General features: G+C 32.9%; 1 protein-coding gene across 4 annotated transcripts in view; it reads left to right on the top strand.

Annotated features, from left to right (window-relative positions):
* ZPBP (zona pellucida binding protein) overlaps positions 1–20,545 on the top strand; it is a 142,514-nt gene that overhangs the window by 109,156 nt on the left and 12,813 nt on the right. The window lies entirely within an intron of this gene.

Below are 20,545 nucleotides of genomic sequence, written 5' to 3' on the forward strand. Positions count from 1 at the left end.
TATATTAGGAAATAGAATACAAATTAAACAAATGACTTCCAACTGTTAACTTTGTAACTATTTTTACAATCAGTGATTATATATATCATATGTATTATATATTATATATAATTATATATAATATATAATTATATATGATCTATATATAACATATATAAATATTTCTAATTTGTATATAAATATATATTACATTATATATAAGTATATAATATATAACTTACATTATATGATAGAAATAATCAGTGATATTTAAAATCAGTGATTTTATATATATAAAATAATATATATAATCACAATTTTAAAAATAGTTACAAAGTTAACAGTTGGAAGTTATTTATTTGTTTAATTTGTATCCTATTTCCTAATATACCTTTGTACTATATTTTTGTGAAAGTTCATATATTTAAATAACAAAACACAAAAAGTTATAAAGATAACTCTAGCCAAATCAAAGAAAACAAAGTAAAAGGAATAGTCAGTAGTCTATTTTATGAAAAGGCTTTTAATCTAACTTAAATTGCAGAAAGAAAGGACAAAAGAACAATTAGAAATGACTTAATGAGAATGATATTGCTATGATTTGGATATGCTTTGTTTGTTCCCACAAAATCTCATGTCTAAATTTAATTCCAAATGTGGTAATGTTGGGATGTAAAGTGTAGTGGGAGAGGTTTGGGTTGTGGGAGCAGATCTCTCATGAATAGATTAATACTCTCCCTCAGGGGTGACTGAGTTCTAATTCTGTTAGTTCCTGTGAGAGCTGGCTATACAAAAGAGGCTGGCACCTGCCCCCCTCTCTGGCTTCCTCTCTCACCAAGTGATTTCTGCACACTCAGGCTCCCTTTCACCTTCTGCCATGGGTGGAAGCAGCCCGAGGCCCTCACCAAATGCCCAGTCTCAAACTGTTCAGCCATCAGAATCGTGAGACAAATGAACTATATTTTCCTTTATAAACTATCCAGGCTTAAATATTCTCTTATGGCAATATGAAACAGACTAAGACAGATGTAAATTTAGTGATATTACTATAAATTGTTTAAACTCTTTTAAGACTGAAAAATTAATTTTTATATTGTTTTATATAATATATGTTATATATTATATATTTATATTACATGTTATATATTATATTATATTATTTTATATTATATAATACATAACATATTATAATACAATTTAATTTTATTAGTTAAATTATAATATAATTTGATATATAATTATAATATAAATATAATATATAATTATAATATAAAATTATATTATAATGATATATAATATATAGTATAAATATATAAATATATATTTATCTATTATATAATATATGATATATATCCAGAACACAGATATGTAATATACATAATATCTAATATCTAATATATTATATTATATATATTTTATATATATATATAACTCCAGAACACAGATAAGGATAAAGAAAAACATAGAAATACCCAAAAAATAAACTGGAACATAGTAGTTAAGCTGTCTATTACATATATTTATATCATTATTCAAAAAAGACTTAAACTAAAATTGTTAAAATATTTGCATCTCCTCAATTATAAGTAGTTTGAAATTGTCAAACATAGCTCTTTCAAGTGAAGTAGTAGCTTTGAATGTCAGAATTACACATAATTTTATCATTAAAATTTTTTTTTGTATTTAAAAACTTTGGGTAACAACACAATTGTAATGTTTTCTAATTTCACCATGTAATGATTACACTCAACTTATTATGTACTACACTATTTGATCAAGGTAATTAATTGTTTTTATTCCCGTCATAAGAAGTATATGAGAAAATTTAACATGAATCTCAAAAATATTTTCTGTCTCTAAAATACTGTTTTGTGCTCCTGAATATTTGATCTCTGCCCACGGAGTTTATATACTTAAGAGATGCATCCATGAAACAATTAGGGAACAAGAGACTATTAAGGGAAAAAATGCAAGAAGATTATATAAAGAAAATTGAGTTTGCAATAGGATAGATCACAAGGGTTCAATGTAATTGTGATACGGCTTTCTTGGTGAGACTTGTCTTTGAGTCTTGAGGAAGTTACTTTGCAGGATACCAGGATAGCAAGTACCATCCAAGCAATAGCATGAATGAGCATCAAGTTTATGGGGGGGAATTTTGCTTAAATAAAATAAAATTTATTTTTTGGATTTTTTTCATCATTGGTCAATAGACTTATTAATTAGTGAGTTGCTAAATTTCATTTTGTGCCATCTTATGGTTAATAAACATTTTAATTTATAATTATCTTTGTGTTATCATTCCTGTAAGCTATTAAGCAAGATTCAGTTCCCTTAATGTAACATTCGGGAACCCATAGGATAACAATAATTTTTGTTTATTTCACAGAAGGTTATCACCCTAACATTTTAGAAAAGCATGTAACTACTCAAAAAGATACTTAAATCATTCTCTGAATAGAAAATGATTTAACAAATTACCCTGTATTTTAAATTAGGATGACACTAGTTAAAAGACAAAATTAATATAGTAAATGAATTTAAAATTTATTCAAGTATGAAACTGACTACTAGATAAAATGATGATGAGCTCATAAAATATATGAGGTATCTCATGAAACAACTTCTGTCCAGAATAAAATGATATACCATGTTTATATTCAACAAACAAGATTGAGACAAAGCATTTTATGACATAAGGGAAGTTTGTTTACTTTCTCCATAGTAGGTGAAATAAGCACCAGATTTGTTCTTTTCTTTCTGGAAGACAAAACTTGTTTCCTTATAAATTAGTGAAGACTTAACATTTCTACGTATATTATTTTTCTTTTTCCTAACTTATTTAGTACTTTTAAATTAATTTATACTGAAAAGCTTCTCTGTGATTTGACATTTACCATTGCTTATTATGTACATCATTTTGTTAATCAGTTTTGGCACTTTAAAGAGAGACTTATTAAATTTGTGAATTATCAGTGTCTTATAATCTTATAAATTATATAATATACTACAACCAAAGACTAGCCAAATATTACATTGTTTTTAAAAGAATTTTGTTAAAACACAGATTCTGAAATGCTTTACTTTTCAATTTCTATTATATTTTTGTATAGCTTGTATATTCAACTTCCCCCATTTTATTTCTGCTAATTTTTAAAACAAAAAACAAAAAACAAAAAACAAACAAACTTGTAGGTCAAGTAACATTCTTTGACATAATACCCCAGATCCCTTCCTATTTTTTTCTCTCTAAACTATGGCAGTGGTTTTAAAACTCTTAGGTGTATCAGAATTTCCTGGAGATTTTCTCAAAACATATCCAATACTTAGGAATCAGACATCTACATTTATAAGCTTCCTAGGTGATTCTTACATACACTGAGTTTGAGATATCTGAGTATTAATGTTGATAAGGCAACACACAGAATGTCAGAATATTAGTTTTGATAAGGCAGTACCTTGATAGGATGCCCGTGCTTCTGCTGAGGTAGCAGACTGTTTGCCACTGATTATTATGGATTAAATGTGTAGCTCAATAATAGATTAGACAACTTTTTTTCCTATTGCTTTCTCTTTTTTTAAAAAAAGAATAGCTATTGCTGATTCAAGCCTTTTGATAATCACATGGAAATTCCAGCAGGGAGTTCTTTCACTGTGACACGGTATCTGTGTGTGTGAACAGAAATGATTAGGTTGCAGGTTAGCATATTTAATCATCTTGAGATGGTTTTATTAATAAAGTGTACATTGGTACTTTAACTATGCAGGAAAAACAAATTGTTTAGTAGGTAAAAATGTTTTTAAATAAAGCATTTCAGAGTCAATAAATTTATCCTAAAGACTTGCATCCCTGAACCCTTGTTTTGATTTTACATCAGAAGATCAGAGAGAAAAAAAGTTTCCTTTGCGTCGTTCTCACTACATGTATTTAAATAGTTCTATTATCAGTACGAAATAAAACTCATCCGCCTTTTCGACCCACAAAGACATTGTTCTTATTTTGAATCATTATATTTCTGAAGAAACTAAATAATTGAAAAATCATGGCCAATGGATAGGTCATTCTATGGATTAGCAGTGTGGAATGCCCAGATTTTCCTTAAATAGATACATTTTTATTTATTTATTTATTTATTTGGAGACGGAGTCTTGCTCTGTCGCCCAAGCTGGAGTGCAGTGGCGGGATCTGGGTTCATGCCCTTCTCCTGCCTCAGCCACCCGAGCAGCTGGGACTACAGGCGCCTACCACCATGCCCGGGTAATTTTTTGTGTTTTTAGTAGAGACGGGGTTTCACCATGTTAGCCATGATGGTCTCAATCTCCTGAGCTCGTGATCTGCCCGCCTCCGCCTCTCAGAGTGCTGGGATTACAGGTGTGAGCCACTGCGCCGGCCGATACGTTTATTTTCAGTAAAAGCAGTCCATGTAATTTGAAAAACTTATTTGAGTGAAACTGTCTTACATATGTTGAAGAATTAACAATATCATAAAGACTTACTGGGTCAAAATCTAAAAAACAAAAATTAGTGCTTCTCCTGGCCATGATGAAGTAGCTTATAGCAGACAAAAGCTCTTTCTGGAAAAACTAGAAACGTCTAATAAAATTTAAAAATTACTCATTCTATTAAAGACATTGGTAAAATGTCAGGGCATAAGGATTCAAGAGGCAGCATAGCTCCCTTCCTTTCTGTCATGGATAGAAGGGGGTGTGTGGAAATGCATGACAGTTACCAAAAGGCAATAGGATGACATGTTTATGTGCTGAAATCAAACAGTTGTCAACTTATAATGCTATACCTGATGGAAATATCATCATACATGATGGAAAATCAGAACACCATTTGACATAATAAAAGAGAGAATTGCTGTAGGCAAATCTACACTCAAAAAAGGACTAAAGGGAATTTTTCAGTTAGTTTAAAATGATCCCAGGCAGAAACATGTTCATGCAGGATGGCATAAGGCGCAATGGAAAGGAAAAACATAGAGATAAATGTAAATAAATATTGACTACACAAAAATATATAATGCTTTATGTGCTTAAAATATGTAGAACTAAATATATATGATCATGGTAACACCAAAAGCAAGGAGGAGTAAATAAAATGTTTTCAGTTTCAACCATTGTCTAGAACTGGTATAAGTAATGATTGGTATTAGATTGTAATAGTAGATTAAGATGCATGATGTATTCTTTAGGACAGCCACTAAAAGATAGTAAAATAGTATGTATATAACAATTAGTAGGTAGAAAAAAAGTTACCCCAAAACTCCACTTTATTTATCCAAAAGAAGCCAAGTTGGAAAGGGGACAAAAAAGTACAATTGGAACAAAAAATACTTCACTGAAACGATCAATTTAAATTCAGTGTGTATGGCTCAGAGTCCCATGTCTACTGCCTCTTCTCCTGAGATACTGGAGACCCCAGGTGACTCTTATGAAGCGTTTGTGACCTGTTAACTGAAGGAATTAGATTAGTATGCAGGATGCCAGGACATCCTGGAAGCCAAAAAATGATAGCAGAATAGAGGCTTTGCCAGCACACCTCACCCACTTGGAAATAGCAAAATAGTGTATAGAGATTCACACTGAGAATTTTTATCCAAGGAAGAACACGGGAGTTCAATATAAAAGCGAAAGAAAACTTTGTATTCTGGGAAAAGAAGATGGGCAGTAGCCCACATGATGAGGTCCAGTGAAAAATTGTGTGAAAGCCCAGTACCTGAGAGGGAGAGTGTCTCTGTGATACACATTCCCACTGGGTAGCCAGGCAATCCAGGCCACAGCAGAGCTCCTTGACCCTCCCAAACCCTGAATCTGACTTGGGGAGCAGTCAGGAAACTATGAGAAGGAACAGCACTGGGAAGTGTACCAAACATGCTCCCAGACCTGGGCACCAAAAGAGGAGGCCATTCCTTTTCCTAGATCCTAGTGAGTTGCTTGGGAACATGCCAGTTAGCACCAGTGGCAGTCACTGTTTTTGAGAATCTCAGACTGGGGATTGGCACTCTGGTCTTGAGGAAGGTAGGAGCCCCCATAGCCAGAACTGACAGATGAGTATGACACCCCTGACCCCTGCCACCTTCATGGAACTGTAGCAGGAAGCTATTTGCCTGAGTTTTGCAGACTGAAAGCAAACTGCTTGTGACTTAACTTGTTGTCCCCACTTGCTGCCAAGGTCAGGGCATGGGAGGGAATGCCACTGGGTCTAGAGGATAAAAGCAAAGTGGGTCCTACAACTGCTCACTAGGCTGTGGAGCCAGTCACTCATTTCCCCATGCTGGGTCTTTGGCATGGCAGCAGTTCTTCCACTCCTCAATGGGGCATTTCTCTAGGGACCTGAGAACTGCTCCCTGACCCGCATCAGATCTGGTGCTTGCATGCCCCACACTGGGGGTCTTGAGTGCAGGTTTGCCCAGCTCAGTCCTGCCCAGCTTGGCCTCTTGCCTGGGCTGGGCAAACCTGCACTCAAGTCCCCCAATGCAGGGGATGCCAAGCACCAGATCTGATGCTATTTCATTGCTTTGTCTTAAAGTCTTGTTAGAAAGTAGTTTGAGACTACAGAAACATGCATATTCATCAGACATTTCCCAAATGTATGGACAAAGTTTAACATCAAATGATGAACTAATTTTAGCATCCAGTGATAATTCCTGCATGTGACAATTGTTTCTGTGTTGTTTGCCTAATGGCAGTTTCTGTATTCATTATTCTATATTTATTGATTATAATTCTACTCTAAGGGAGAGTTATATTCTCTCCCAATTTATTGTTTTTTTGCCATTATGGATTTATGAATATTGTATTCTTTTAGTTATTTTTCATTGCCATCATTATTATGTTGTTCAAGTTATCCAAAATTTCACCATTATAGTTTCTGTAAAGTAAAATTTGTACTCATGCAATATACCTTCATTATTTTTTGAGCAGTTTCTCACTTTATGGCATCATAACATGTTCCAGGCCTGCCTTTTAATTATCCTGCCCAAACTTTCTCATTAACCATGTCTCCCAGAAGCTCTGCTTTTTTTTATTGGTAAATTATACATGGCATAAAATATACAATTTTAACAATTTTTAAGTGTAAAATTCAGTAGTGGTAAGTACATTCACAATATTGTGCAATCATCACCACTATCCATTTAGGATCCTTTTTGTATGGCTATCAAAAATTGTATTAATTAAACAATAACTCCATTAGCCCTTCCCTTCATCTCCCAGTATTCTTCATTCTATTTTCGGTCTGTATGAATTTGTCTACTTTTGGTACCTTATACAAGTGTAATCATACAGTATTTGTCTTTTTGTGTCTGGCTTATTTTAGTTAAAATATTTTTAAGGTTCATTCATGTGGTAGCCTGTATGAGAACTAAATTCCTTAAGGTAGAATAATATTCTACTACATATACCTGTTCATTTATTAATGGGTATTTGGGTTGTTTCTATCTGTTGGCAATTGTGAAGAATACTTTTATTAGCATTAGTATACAATTATATGAATCCCAACTTACAAATATTTGCATATATACCTAGGAGTGGAATTACTGAATCATATGGTCATTCTATGAGAGGTCAAACTTTTACACAAGAGCTGCACCATTTTATATTACCACCAGCAATACACAAGCCTTCCAGTTTCTCCATTTCCAAACCAACACTTACTTGTTTGTTTTTTACACTAGCCATCTTAGTGAATGTGAAGTGTTTCTCATTGTGGGCTTGATTTGCATTTCTCTAATGACTAATTGATATTGAGCATCTTTTCATGTGTTTATTGGCCATTTGTATATCTTCTTTGGAGAAATGTCTATTCAAGTCTTTTGTCCAATTTTAAATTAGGTTGCGTTTTTTGTTATTGAGTTTTAGGAGTTCTTTATATATTCTAGACATTAATATCTTATCAGATGTGTGATTTTTCAAATATTTCTCCCCATTCTGTGAGTTGTATTTTTACTCTCTTGATAATGTCCTAAGTACACAAAGCTATAAATTTTTGTTAAGTCCATTTTTTTTTCTTTTGCTGCCTATGGTTTTGTTACCATATCCAAGCAGTAATTGCCAAATTCAGTGTCATCAGACTTTAAGTCCAGATTTTTTCTTTTGTTGTCTATGGTTTTGTTACCATATCCAAGGAGTAGTTGCCAAATTCAGTGTCATCAGACTTTTCCCCCAGTGTCATTAGGCTTTCTAACAGTTTTAAAGTTTTAGCTTAGGTGTGTTACTTACTTTAAATTACTTGTTTGCTGTGTAAGTTAAGGGTCCAACTTCATTCATTTGCATGTGGATGTCCGGTTTTCACAGCACCATTTGTTGTAAAGACAATCTTTTACCCGTGGAATAGTCTCAGCTTCCTTGTCAAAATCAGTTGACAATTTATGCAAGTGTTTTTTCTTCTGGGCCCTCTATTCTGTTCCATTGGTCTATATGTCTGTCTTTATTGCCATTATCACACTGTTTTTATTACTGTAGCTTTGTAATACGTTTTAAAATCAGGAAATGTGGATTCTTCAACTTTTTTCTTTTCTAAGATTGTTCTATTTGTGGTACATTGAGATTCCATATGAATTTTAGGATGAGGTTTCCTATTTTTGCAAAAATATGCTTGACATTTTGATAGGGACAATACTGAATCTGTAGATTGCTTTGGGTAGTATTGCCATCTTAATAATATTGAATCTACCAATCCATGACCACAGAATGCCTTTCCAGTTATTTATGAGTTAATTTGTTTCAGCAGTATGTTACAGATTTCAGTGTACACGCCGTTTTGCCTCCTTGCATACATTTATTCCTAAGCATTATATTCTTTTTAATGTTACTGTAAATGTAGTTTTCTTAAATTCCATTGGATTATTCATTGCTAATGTACAGAAATGCAGCTATTGTTGCAAGTTGATTTTGTATGTTGCACCTTTACTGAATATGTTTATGAGATATAAAAGATTTTGATTTTTTTAGAATCTTGAGGATTTATACAAAAAAGATAATGTCATCTGGGAACAGATAATTTTGCTTCCTTTCCAGATGGATGTCTTTTATTTATTTTTCTTGCTCAATTTCTCTGGCTAGAACTTTCAATACTATGTTAAATATAAGTGAGGATAGTAGACACCCTTGCCCTGTTATTAATCTTAGGGGAAATGCTTTCATCATTTCATAATTGAATGTGATGTTAGCTGTGAATTTTTCATATAAAGTCTTTAGCATGATGAGAGAGTATTATTCTATTCATACTTTGTTGAATATTTTTATCAGAAAAAAGGGATTGACATTGGACAAGTGGTTTTTCTGCATCAATTGACATGAGCTTGTAGTTTTTTTCCTTTTCATTCTGCTAACGTAGTATATTACATTGATTGTTTTTTCACATGTTAAACCATTCATACATTCTGAAAATAACACCTTCTTGGTCGTTGTATATAGTCCTTTAGTATGTTATTGAATTTTGTTTTCTAATGTTTTATTGAATTTTGGATCAGTAATAATAAGGGATATTGGTCTGTAGTTTTCTTGTAACGTCTTTTCCTGGCTTGGGTGTCATGATCATATTGGCCTCATAGAATGAGTTAGGAAGTTCCTTCCTCTGCAAACATTTAGATTGTTTGTAAAGGATTTGTGTTACTTCTTTAAATGTTTGTTTGAAATTGCTAGTGAAACCATCTTGCTGGGGTCTTGTTTATAAGACAGTTTTTGATTACTGATTCAATTGCTGTACTAGTTATACATCTATTCACATTTTCTATTTCTTTTGAGTCATTTTTTATAGATTATGTATTCTATAAAGTTGTTAGTATCATCTAAGTTATCCAATTTGTTGGCATACAGTTGTTAATAGTATTTTGTTTCTTTCTGTTTGTATAAAATCAATAGTAATATCCTCACTTTTAAATTATGATTTTTAGTAATTTGGTCCTCTCTTTCTTTTTTAGTCAATTTAGCTAGTTATACAGCAATATGTGAGGTGACAGTTGCTCCAAACCCTTTCCAAAGCATGGTGTTGTCAGTCTTTTACATCTTAGCCATTCCAGTATGTGTGTATTGTGGTATCTCATGTGGTTTTAGTTTTCATTTTCCTGATTAAAAGATATCTTGAGCATCTTTTCAAGTTCCAAATGGCTATTGGTATGTGTTTTATACTTTAACTATCTTTCCCATTTTTAAGTGGGTTGTTTATCTTCTAATTATTGACTTGTAAGAGTCCTTACAATAGTATGGACAAAAGTCCTTTGCTGATATATGTGCTGTATTTTCTCTCAGATTGTGGCCTGCATTTTTGTTTTTAAATAAAAAAGTTGGATAAGTATATTTTATTTATTCTATTCTATAGTTTATGTATGTGTTTTTGTTCTAATACACCTTATCTTACTCTAAATTCACAAAGATTTTCTACTGGTTTTTTTTTTTTTTTTTTTTTTGAGACAGAGTTTTGCTTTGCTGCCCAGGCTGGAGTGCAGTGGCATGAGCTCATTGCAACCTCTTTCTCCCAGGTTCAAGCAATTCTCTTGCCTCAGCCTCTCGAGTAGCTGAGATTACAGGCATGCACAACCACGCCCAGCTATTTTTTTTGTATTTTTAGTAGAGACGAACTTTCACCATGTTGACCAGGCTAGTCTCGAACTCCTGACCTCAGGTGACCCACCCACCTCAGCCTCCCAAAGTGCTGGGATTACAGGCATGAGTCACTGCGCCCGGCCTCTGTGTTTTTTAATAGTATTTTGGATTCCGCATTTAGGTCCATGATCCATTTTGAGTTGATTTTTCTGTTTGGTGTGAGAAAAAGGTTGACGATCATTTTTTACCATAAAGATATCATATCTTAATGATCCAGTACCATTTGTTGAAGATACTTTTCTTCCTCTATTAAAATGCTGTGTTGCCTCTGTCAAAAATTCAGCTGACTGCAATTTTGTGCATTTAATTATGCTCCATTCATCTATGTCTGTTATTTGAACAATACTGAAGTATCTTGATTACTGTAGCTTTATAGTAACTATTGAAATCACATAGGATAATCCTCCAGCTTTGTTTTTGTTTTAAAAATTGCTTTTTTCCCTGTTTTTTGAATTATTGTATGCATTTTAGAATTAACATATCAATTTCTACAAACAGTTCAACTGTAATTTGAATTGATTTCATTGACTCTAAAGACAAAATTAATTAAATGTTATCTCAAATATATTTAGTCTTCTAAATAGTGAACATGTTGATTCTCCATGTGTGTAAATTATTTTTAAATTTGTTTTGGGGATGTTTTATAGTTTTCATTTCAGATTTCTAGCAAATCTCTTAGATTTATTCATAAGAATGTTATGTTTTATTTGCTCTCTTTTAAATTGAGTTATTTTAATGGTTATTTGATTTAATTTTCCAGTTAGCATGTTATTTGATTTAATTTTCCTGTTAGTATGTAAGAATATTATGGATTTTTAAAATATTAACCTGGATCCTGTGATTATGCTTAATTCATTGGTTAGATATAATAATTATTTTGTAGATCCTTTTTAATATAAATATATGTTCTGCAACAGATTTAATTCTTTATTTCTGATGTTTGTGTCTTTTTTTTTTGGCTTGCTTTATTGCAATGACTAGGTCCTCTAGTACAGTGTTAAATAAAAATTTCAAAAGAAGGCATTCTTGCCCTTTTCCCAATATTAGAGGAAAAGCAATAACTCTTTCAATTTTAAGTACGGTATTAGCTGTAGGGTTATCTGAGATGTTCTTTGCCAGTTTGAAAACCGACAAAGAACATCTGAGAACACTTATTGTATTAGTATAGTAATTTGCTTTGATTGACTCTTTAATGCTGAACCAACCCTTGCATTTCTGGGATAAAAACCTATGTGGTCATGGTCCATTTATTTATTATTTGATTTGTTAATATTTATACTTTTTTCAAGAGTATTTTTCTGTATTTTTAAATAATTTCTTTGTTGTGATTTTGGATTACGGTTATGCTGGCATTATAAAATGAGTTGGACATTGTTTTCTCCTACTGTTCTGAAAGTGCTTCTGTAGGATTGATATTATTTTGTCCTCTGATATTTAATGGAATTCACTGGGTTACCAGCTTGTTCCATTGATCTATGTGTGTGTCCCTGCACTAATAAAGCACTGTCTTAGTCTGTTTTGTGCTGCTATCATAGATAAAACAATACCACAGACTCCATAATTTGTCATGAAAATAAATTTATTGGCTTACAGTTCTGGAAGCTGGGAAGTCTAAGATCAAGGGTCTGGCGTCTGATGAGGGCCTCCTTCCTGTGTCATCTCATGATGGCCAAAGAAAGAGTGAGATGGAGCAAGAGACTGACCTTTCAGCCTCAAGCCATTCTATAATTGGCATTAATCCATTCATGAAGGTCAAGCCATCATGACCTAGACACGTCCCATTAGGCCCCACCTCCTAACACTGTTGGATTGGGGATTAAGTTTCCAACATATCCTTTTTGAAGATACATACAAATCATACCATTTTGACCTTGACCCCCAAAATTCATGTTTTTCTCACATATAACATACAGTCATTTTTCTCCAGTAGCCCCAAAAGTCTTAACTTGTTTCAGCATCAACTGAAAAGTTCAAAGTATAGAGTCTCTCATCTAAATCAGATGTATGTGGGCAAGACTCAAGGCACAATACATTCTGAGGCAAATTTCCCTCCAGCTGTGACCCTGTGAAATCAAACAAATTATCTACTTCAAAATATTATCGTGGAACAGGCAGAGGATATATTTCCAAAAGGGAGAAATAGGCAAGAAGAAAGGGATAAATGGCTCTAAGGAAGTCCAAAACCCAACAAGGTAAACAACATTAAATATTAAGCCTCCAGAATAATTTTCCTTGACCCCTTGTCCTGCCTTCTGGGCACACTGGGGTGGGGGTTGTGCCCTCTCCGGCTCGAGAAGCCACACTTCTATGGCTTTGTTGGTCATAGCTCAAACAACAGCTCTTGTAGGTTGGAGTCAGATGCCTGCTGCTCTGCCAGGCTGATATGGCTTATCTCCCATGGCCTTGCTCTTGTGGCTCTACTATGCATTACTGTAGTGGAGACTCTCTGAAAACTCTGACCACACAATTCTGCCAGGCATTGCCACAGTAGAGGCTCTCTGCTGTGGCTCAGCCCCTATGGTAAGTCTCTGCTTGGGCCCCCAGGTTGTTCACAACAAGGTTCTTTGAAATAATGGTGGAGGAAGCCATGCCTCCACAGCCCTTGCATTCTGCCTGCCTGAAAACTTAACACCACGTGGACACCACTGAGATTTGTTGCTTGTATTCTTACAATCAGTGGCTCAAGTCCTATCTGGGGCCTCCTTCAGCAACACCTGGGTGACTGAGGAGCCTGTGCCAGAATGCAGGGAGCAGAGAGCTGAGACTTCCCTGGGAAGCAAGCCTCGATGTCCTGAGGGCCCACTAGGCCTCTCTTTTCACATATTTCCTTCTCCCAGACCTTCGCACTCTGGGCCTGTGATGAGAGGACTGTTTTAGCAACAGTCCCACTTCTCAAAATCAATTTTCTGTCTTAATCCACTCTGTGCTGCTATAATAGAATATCTGAGACTTTGTAATTTATAAAGAACAGAAATGTATTTCTCACAGTTCTGGAGCATGGAAAGTCCAGGATCAAGGTATTGACATCTGGTGAGGGCCTTCTCATTGTGTAATCTTATGATGGAAGTGCAAAGAGAGGGCATGAGAGAGAGAGGAACAGAGACAAAGGGGCCAAACTCAGAATCCACCCCCATGATAATGACATTAATCAGTTCATGAGGGCCAAGCCCTCGTGGTCTAATCACCTCTTAAGGATCTTACTAAATACTGTTACAATGGCAATTAAATTTCAACATGAGTTTGGAAGGGACAAACATTCAAACCATAGCAAACACTGTCTTCATTACTATGGTTAGTTAAGTCTTAAAATTGGTGGTGTGATTTCTCCTACTTTTTTCTTCTCTCACAAAGCTAATTTTAGCTATTCTTGTTTCTTTGCTTTTCCATATGAAGTTTAGTTTATCTGTATTTACAAAAAAAATTATTCTAGGATATTGATAGCAATTGTATTACACTTATAGCTCAATATAGGATTTGTGGAATTTTCATAATTTTACTGTATTAAATCTTTAGATCCATGAACATAGCATGCCCATCTATTTATTTAGGTCTTTTATTTCTTTCATTGGTAGTCTGTACTTAGCATCATATAGATCTTATACATGGTTGTTAGATTCATATAGTTATTTCATTTTGGAGGGAGTTATTATAAGTGGTATTGTGGCTTAAATTTTGGTTTGTAATCGTTTATTGCTAGTACTTAGAAATATAATAGTTTTTGTTCGTTGCCCTTGCTTACTACTACTTTGCTAAATTTACATATTTTAGGAGACTTTTCAAAAATAGATTTCTTGAAATTTTCAATAAGGGCATTGATATTTAGAAATTTCCATTTTTTCCTAATAAAAGCTACATATAAAATGATATTTTTTCAAACACTGCTTTAGATTTATCCCATTAATTTCAGTGTTATATATTCATTGTTATTAAATTCAAAATATTTTTAGATATTTAAGATTTTTCTAGATAATAATGGTAATAAATGTGAGAGAGAGAAAATTTAAAAACAGACAAACAGAATGGATACTCTTCCCTGTGTGAGTTGTTTCTTTCAACCATCCTTCTAAATTCACTTGAATCTCTTTGCTTTTTAGAGTACTCAGGTAGTTATTTTACAATGTAATTATTTTGAGTATATAATTGTAATCAATGGGATGGCTGGATATTAGTGGCTTAGACCATAACAACAAAATGATAAGTCCATGTGCAAAGGATTTTAATTATAATTCAGTGGTTAATTGATATAGGGCTTTTCAGATTTTCTGAGCCTGTTTTGATAATATATATCCTCAAGAGTTTGTCTATTTTATTTAGATGTCAAATTTATTCCACAAATTGATCATAGTGTTCTCTTATTTTCCTTCTAATGTCATAGGATCTGTAGTGATGTTTTCTCATTAATTCCTGATATTATTCATCTACATATGTTTTTTGTTTTTAAGTTTTACCAAACTTTAATTGGAAGTTTATCAATTGTAGTAGTCCTTTTAAAGAGCCAGCATTTTGTTTATTAATTTTCTCTTATCCGATTTCTATTTCATTAATTTTAGCTAATACCTTTAATGGTTTCCAAAGTCTTTCCTTTCTTATCTGAAAATTAATGTGCTCTTCTTTCTTTAGTTTTTTTTTTTTTTTTGAGACGGAGTCTTGCTCTCTTGCCCAGGCTGGAGTGCAGTGGCGTGATCTCGGCTCACTGCAACCTCTGCCTCCCAGGTTGAGGTGATTCTCCTGCCTCTACCTCCAGAGCAGCTGGGATTACAGGCACACACCAGCACACCCAGCTAATTTTTGTTTTTTTAGTGGAGATGGGGTTTCATCATGTTGGCCAGGCTGGTCTCGAATGGCTGACTTTGTGATCCGCCCGTTTTGGCCTCCCAAAGGGTTGGGATTACAGGTGTGAACCACTGCGTCTGGCCCTTTCTTTAGTTTGTTATGAGAGTAGCATAGAACATTGATTTCATAACTTTCTCTTTTTTCTTATGTAAGTATTTAAAAGCTTTACATTTCTTCCTAACATTGCTTTATCTATAGCCCACTAATTTTATTTTTGTTGATTTTTAAGTTTTTGATAAGTCCAAAATATTATCTAATTTTATAATTTTATTTGGCCCAGGTCTTATTCATTAGTATGTTGTTTAATTTTCATATATCTGGTCAATTCCAATATAATTTTTGTTAATCTGCAACTAAGTATCTTATGTTCAGAAAACATATTCTATATCAATTCAGTCCTTTCAGTTGTTCTAAAGATTGTTTTCTGGCCAGAAATCTGGCACATCTTGATAAATGTTATATGCTCGCATGAATAAAATGTTTATTCTGATATTTTTGGTTTTATTAAGTTAATCTTCTATATCCCTGTTTTTTTATTTTTAACTTGTTATATCAGTTTTTGAGAACAGAATGTTTGAAACTCCTAGCTATCATTGTGAATTTTTCTATTTCTCCTTTTAGTTTTGCCACGTATTTGAAACTCAGTAACTAGTTAAATAGACATTTAGGATTGCTGTTTTTTCCGGATCACTTCCTCCTCTATCATTATGTAGTACATTTTTATATTCCTGATAATATTTCTTACATTGAAGCCTATTTTGTTAGATATTAATATAAAACCATTCCAGCTTTCTTATGTTTAGTATTTATATATTGTACCAGTTATTTAGACCCTGTAAACATTTCTGCTTTGCCAATTTGCAAAGTTCTTGATAATATACTTTGATGGACAAAATATTAATTTTGATGAAGTCAAAGTTACGTGTGCTTTCTTTTGTTACCCTTGTTTTTGGTGTCAGATCTAAGCATTTGTTGCTGTATGAAAGGCATGAAGATTTAACCTTATGTTTTGTTCCAGGGATTTAATAGTTTTTGCTCTAATATATTTAGGTCATAAATCCATTTTGAGTTAATTAATGTATTTGATATGAAGTAAGGGTTCAACTTCATTCTTTTGCAGTTGGAAATCCACTTGTCTCTTTACCATTTGTTGAAGAGACTATTATTTCCATAATTAATGGACTTGGCACCCTTATAAATAATGAGCTGGTCATGGATATATACGCTTATTTCTGTTCCATTGGGCTATATAGTCTGTCCTTATGCCTGTACCACACTATTTTGATTACTATTGCTTTGTAGTAATTTTTGAAATTGGGAGTTTTGTATCTTCCGACTTTGTTTTCTTTTTTAATTTTTTTTGACTATTTAGTGCCCTTTGAATTCCATATAAATTTGAGGGTTGGCATTTCCATTTCTTCAATAAAAGCTGTTGGAATTTTGACAGGGATTGTATTGAATCTCTAGATCCCTTTGGGTAATATTAACATCTTAACAATATTAAGTATTTATTCTCATGAACACAGAATGTCTATTTAGGTCATCTTTCGTTTCTTTCAGCAATATTTTATAGCTTTCAGTGTATTTTACCTCCTTAGTTCCAGTTTGGTTTTGATTGTTTGATTATTTCCCTGCTTATGGGTTATGTTTTCTTGCCTCTTATTACTGCACAGTAATCTTTGTTTAGATTCCAACATTGTGAATTTTGCCTTATTTGGTGCTGGATATTTTGATGTTCCTAAAAATTTGTTTCTTCTGAGTCTTTGTTTTCACATGCAATTAATGCATTTCTTGGAAGCTGTTTGATTATTTTATGTATTGCTTTGTAATTTGATAGGTGGTTCTTGTTCAATATTCACTCCAGAGGTAATTGTTTCCTACTACCTTCCCAAGTGCTTTACCCAGTGCCTTTTGAATTTTGAGTTTCTCATACTGGCTGTTGGGAGCAGACACTGTTCATTATCCTGAGTGACTGCCAGGCACTATTCCCTCTATTGCTATCAAAATAGATGTTCCTCTTCCCAGCATAACATAGCTTCCTCACACATACCTGCTGATTGCTGTTGTGTAACATGTTTAGGAGAAATATTCTACTCATCTCTGGGGTTCTCTGTGTATGTAGCTATCTCCTCTCTGGGACATAGTCTTAACTCCAGCAGTGTTGGTCTTCTCTGACTCTTAGGTTGGTCTCCTCAATTGAGGGACTTTGCTGGGCTCCACCTTAGTTCCCTGTAACATAATTTGAAAACTCACTCAAGACAGTAAGCTATGGAAGTTAGTTTACTAATTGTAGGCTCACAATTGTAGGGCTCACATCTTTTGTTTCTCATTTCCAAAGAATTATAGTTCCTTGTGGTTTGATAACTAATGTCTTGAAAGCCATTTTTTTCTATGTATATTGAATGATTATTATTATTTTTCATTGTTTCAGGCAAGTTGATACCTGGATTTCCTATTATTACATCTGGTAACAGATCTCTTCAGGCTAAGGAACTTCCTTTAGTTTTTCTTTTTTTAACTTTTATTCACGGGTACATGTGCAGATTGATTCTACAGATTGCATGTTGCAGGAATTGGGAGAATATATTATTTTGTTACCTGGATAATATGTCTCTCTAATTTTTATTACAAATTGGATTTTTACCCTTAGTTTCAAAAGATAGTTTCTTAGTTGTAAAATTTACTTTTATGTCTAGTAAACCATTGCTCCATTCTCTTCTAGCATTTATTGTTTCTGATGAGAAGAGAGCTTCTAGTTATATAGATCCCTCCACCCTGCCTGTGATGTGATGGGCTTTTACATTTGTTTCCTGTATAGCTATGGGAGTTTCTCTTTATTAAAACTCATTTATCTTTATTTTAAACTCATAGAGAAGTTCTCCAAGCTATACAGGAAATAAATAGCAGTTTGTAGTGCCTAAAAGTGGAGTTCTTTGTATATATTGTGTGGAATGTTTGTCAGGTATCTTTGACCTGCTCATTTATGTCATTCATTAAATTCACTGCTTTTAACCATTTATTGTTTTATGCATGATTGACTGACCTCTCCTTTTGATTATCAAATACACATGTGTTACACCAATTTATACTGGTCCACAGATCAAACGAAGCTCTATTTATTTTTTTAATTGAGTTGAAATTCACATTAATTAAAATTCACCATTTTAATGTGAACAATTTAATAGCATTTAGTACAATCACAATGTTTTGCAAACACCTCTACCAAATTCCAAAATATTTTAATCACTTCAAAAAGGAATCCCCGTACTTATTAAAAAGTTACGCCTCATTCATGTCTACCATTACCCCCTGGCAACTATCACTATGCTTTCTATCTTTATGGATTTATTTATTCTGGATATTTCATATAAAATAAAACAATATGTATTATTTTGTATCTGGCTTTTTTCACATAGCATAATGTTTTTGAGATTTGTCTGTGATGTAGCATGTATCAGTGCTACATTCTTTCTTATGGCTGAATAATATCCCATTTTATGTATATATACAATTTGTTTATTGATGGACATTTGGTTATTTCCATATTTTGGCTATTGTGAATACTGTTGCTGTGAACATTCATGAAAAGTATATATTTAAGTGCCCATTTTCAGTTCTTTTGGGTACATACCAAGAGTGAAATTACTGGGTCATTCCACTTTATTCTATTTTCTACTTATTCTGTGTTTAACTTTTTGAGTATAAACCAAACCATTTTTCACAAGAGATATACCATTTTACAGTCCCATTAGTGATGTATGAGAGTACCTGTTTCTTCACATCCTGGCCAACACTTGCTATTTTCCTTTTTTTTTAAAAAAAAGTTTATTCTAACCATTCTAGCATATGTGAAATAGTGTCTCATTCAGTTTTTGTTTGTATTTCCTGAATGATGTAATGATGTTGAGCATTTTTTCCTGTGTTTGCTTAGTGGCCATTTATGTATCTTTTTTGGAGAAATGTCTACGTAAATCCTCTGCCAGTGTTTCTACTTGGGATTTTGTTTATTTGTTTTTGAGTAGTAAGGGCTCTTTAGATATTCTGTATATTAGATTCTCAGCAAATATATGCTTTGCAAATATTTTTACCTGTTCTCTGCTTTTCTTTTCACATCCATAATATTGTCCATTTGGTCACGGTTTAAAATGAAGTCTAGTTTATATTTATTTTTTATTGCTTATGCTTTTGGTGTCATATCTAAGAAACCATTGCAAAATCCAAAATCATGAAGACGTACCCCTATATTTTTTTCAAAGTGGTCATCAATGCATTTTGAGCTAATTTTTATAAATTGTGTGTTGTAGGAGTTCAACTGCATTATTTGACATGTGGCTATCTAGTTGTTACAGAATAATTTGCTGAAGAAACTGTTCTTTCCACATTTCATTGTGTTGGTATCCTTGTTGAAAAATCAGTTGTCTTAGATGTATGAGGTTATTTATGTACAGTATTCTGTTTCATTGGTGGTAGGCAATTCCTTATGTTAGTACCACACTGTTTTGATTATTGTAGCTTTGTAGTAAGTTTTGAAATTTGGCATTGCATCTGGAAGCTTTGTTCATTTTTTAAATATGTTTTGAGTATTTTGGACCCCTTGCAATTATATTTGTTTCTTCTTAGGAAAGTTTTACCTATCTCATAAGCATGAAAAAAATCTCTAATATTTTATTTCAATAATTTCATAATTTTGTTTCTTTACCCTCAGGTCTATGAAGTAAGGGTGTATACCATATTAATTTGTGTATTTATATGTGTACATATAAATAGACATATACATATATTAAACATATAAAATACATATATACACGTCTTTTAAAGAATTATGATTTTTATTTTACTGATCTATGATTATTACTAAAACTTACAAAAATGTCTTATGTGTAGAGATCATTGTTTTTATTCTTGTTAAAAGCTGCCAATTTTAAAATGGTTTTTCCAGTCACATAAAATAAAATTGTCATGGTTGAGATTTTGTGATTGCTTTGCATATGTATGTATTAATTTGTCTTAAACTTATATTTTTGTGTTAACAGCATACAGCTGGATTTTTAAATATCAAAATTGAGACTCTATCCAGTCAAGACTGAGAATTTATCTAATTATAAATCTATCCAGTTATAGT

This window comes from Pongo pygmaeus, chromosome 6 (assembly GCF_028885625.2).
Source record: "Pongo pygmaeus isolate AG05252 chromosome 6, NHGRI_mPonPyg2-v2.0_pri, whole genome shotgun sequence".
In the NCBI taxonomy this organism is placed as follows: domain Eukaryota; kingdom Metazoa; phylum Chordata; class Mammalia; order Primates; family Hominidae; genus Pongo; species Pongo pygmaeus.